General features: G+C 59.7%; 1 pseudogene; it reads left to right on the plus strand.

Moving 5' to 3' along the window:
- Positions 1-834: 834 nt before the first annotated feature.
- LOC120845810 lies at positions 835-2,589 on the plus strand (annotated as a pseudogene).
- The last annotated feature ends 263 nt before the right edge of the window (positions 2,590-2,852 follow it).

Below are 2,852 nucleotides of genomic sequence, written 5' to 3' on the forward strand. Positions count from 1 at the left end.
TCAGCCGCAGACACGGAAAGGTCCCGGATGTACGCGGCGGCGCTGCGGTCGTTACGGACTGGAGGATCCTACCGGCTCCGAGCGTTCCGAAAGCCTTCGGCGAGAAGTTTTGCCTTGCGGTTTGGCCGTTTCGCGGTATTGCAGCGCGAAGTGGCTCCCATTCTGAACTGATCTTTACCCCGTGTTTGCTGTCGTTTGTGGCCAATGAAGTGTCATGCCGAATTAGTGTTTAATCGTGCAGCAAATGCAATGAGAGCCGCTCTGGCTGCCCGCCGCATACAGCCTATCCAGAACACGAGTTAGTGGCGCCCTCTCGCGCCGTCGACACGGAGTGCGGCAGCCGTGAGCGCTCGCGATGAGCCCACTACCCCTCCTCTAATTCACGGCCGCTCAAGCAACCAAGGACGTCATGGGGGAGGTTATTTTTTGCTTGTTTTTGTAATTCTAATTTGCCTATAACTTTTAAAATAAAGCGAATTTAGAGAAAATAAAAATTTCACTAAGTTACTACGTCCAGTGCGCTCAGGTGCGGCGCAAATTAAAAACCAGTAAAAAGTCCTTGCAGGGCCCCTTTAAAGCGGTGGGCCGCGAGAACAAAGGAAGTCTTGGTCCGTTGTGTCCAAGATGGCGGCTCCACAGGGTCGCGTTCCCGCCGACTTCCCCACGCCCGGCACGCCGGTAATGCCGTGGCTTACGTGGAAGCGTGGCGTCCTTAACTATCTTGAGGCGACTGACGCCGACGGTTTTCCGTCAAAGCGGAGAAGGGCGATCTTGCTGTCCTTTTTGGGAGAAGAAGGGAATCGCGTCGTGAATGCGTTTGGCCTCCCTGGCCCGGCCGTTGGCGCGGCCCAAGATGAGTTTCAGGTGTTATTGTCCGCTCTGGACACTCACTTCGCTTCCGCTCAGAACGTTGTCGTCGAACGCAGGAAGTTTGTCACAAGGGTGCAGGGCCCAGGGGAGACGGTCCTGGAGTATCTTGGGGCGCTTCGGCGCCTAGCCTCGTTTTGCGACTACGGAGAGTCGTTGGAAAGCCGCGTCGCGGAAATGTTTATCTCGGGAATCCGTAACGCGGAAGTCCAAGATCGTCTTATCAGAGAGTCCGGTGGAGCTCACGCACCGAGCCTCGAGCGTGCTGTCCAGCTGGCGCAGCAATTCGAGCGGACGTCTCGTGATTGCGATCTTTTCCGACGCTTATCGCTAGACGCAACCCCGAACGCGCCGCACGTGGTCGAGCGGATCCAAGATGGACGCGGTCGCGACCGGGATGCTCAACATGGCGGGCAGCCTCCCCGCCGCCGCGGATCTTCCCCCCCGAGGCGTGAGCGTCCCCTTCCTCCTCCCCCGTCTCCGTCGCAGCGAGAGCCCTCCTACTCTTCCCTTCCGAGGCGTGAGCTTCCCTCTCCTCCGTCGGGACGCGCGGACTTTCCCTCTCCCGCCGCGTCAAGACCGCCGGCAACCCGCGAGCTCCCCTCCCGCCCGTTCTCTGGTGCGCGCCCACGTGACCCCCCCCCCCCCCCCCCCCCCCCCCCCCCGGGGCGCGTCCTCCCGTTCGCGAGGGCGGATGTTTTTTTTGCGGAAGACGGAGCCACCCGCGGGATGAGTGCCCAGCATCGGGAGCCACATGCTTCTTGTGTGGCCGTGAGGGACATTTTGCAAATGTGTGTCGAAGCCGACCGAGGGGACGACCGGGATCATCGACAACTGGCCCTTCCTGCTGGCCGGCGGGTCTCTGCCCGCGGCTACTACGACCGTCGCCAAGCTGGTCCGACACGCACACCCGTGCGAGGCGTCGGCACGTTCTCGGAGGACGACGACGACGAGATGTGGCCTGGCGTTTACACGGTGGGGTCACCCGGTGGTCGCCGGGGGCAGCGACCTGGTCCCCAGCGCCGGAGTTTCACGGCCGATGTAGAGGTGAACGGCTTCCCTCTTTCCATTCTCATCGACACCGGTGCTGAGGTCCCCCTTCTCTCGGATGCGACTTTCAACCGCATCAATCGGAGCGGCCGCATCAAGCTTTCAAAGCCGCCGCGCACTTTAGTGCACTACCTAAAGGGTTCCATTCCCGTTTTGGGATGCTTTCACGCAAACGTCGTCTTCAAGGATCGCTTTGCGACCATTCTCTTCTACGTTGTACGCAACGGCCGTTCACTACTTGGAGTGGACGCGGTACATGACCTCAAAATGATCTTGTCTGGCGTACCGCTAAAATGTTTCCGCAATAGGGAGTTTTCGTAGATCGTTTTCGCCGTCCCGCAAGGCCCTCCGCAACCCGCTACAATAGCGGGAACTCCACACAGTCAAGGCTATCGGCGCGCAGGCGCAGTAGCAACTTCTTCGTTGCGGAACGCTTAGCGGAGGAGGCAACGCGACTTTGAGAGGCAACGCGACTTTTGAGAGGCAACGCAGTCTACGAAAACTCCCTATTGACGCAGCTGCTCCCGGAACAGCCGTCCCGGGACATGTAACCGAGGCTGAGGTCCCGCAGCCATCGTCCACGGCGGACGCAAGTTCGCCACTCCACTCTTCTGGTGCCTTTGGCACTTTGTCGTCGGCTGTCCCCGCAGCCCAAGGTCCATCGACCTCGTCCAGTGGCCGTTCTCCGTCATCGGTGAGCGATCATTCCACGCTTCCTCCCGGTTTTGAGGAGTTTGAAGAACTTTTTTCGTCCGAGTTGGGTTTGGTTATAAACCAAACACATACAGTCACTGTCCGTCGTCATGTTCCGCCCGTTCAGGCGAAGCTCCGTCGTCTACCGTTCACGCTGCGCGAGTCCGTAACTGCCGAGATCCAGAAACTCGAACGTCAGGGCGTGATTGAGCGAGTCAGCGCCTCCGAGTGGGTCTCGCCCA

This window comes from Ixodes scapularis, unplaced genomic scaffold, assembly GCF_016920785.2.
Source record: "Ixodes scapularis isolate PalLabHiFi unplaced genomic scaffold, ASM1692078v2 PGA_scaffold8__174_contigs__length_109621045, whole genome shotgun sequence".
NCBI lineage: Eukaryota > Metazoa > Arthropoda > Arachnida > Ixodida > Ixodidae > Ixodes > Ixodes scapularis.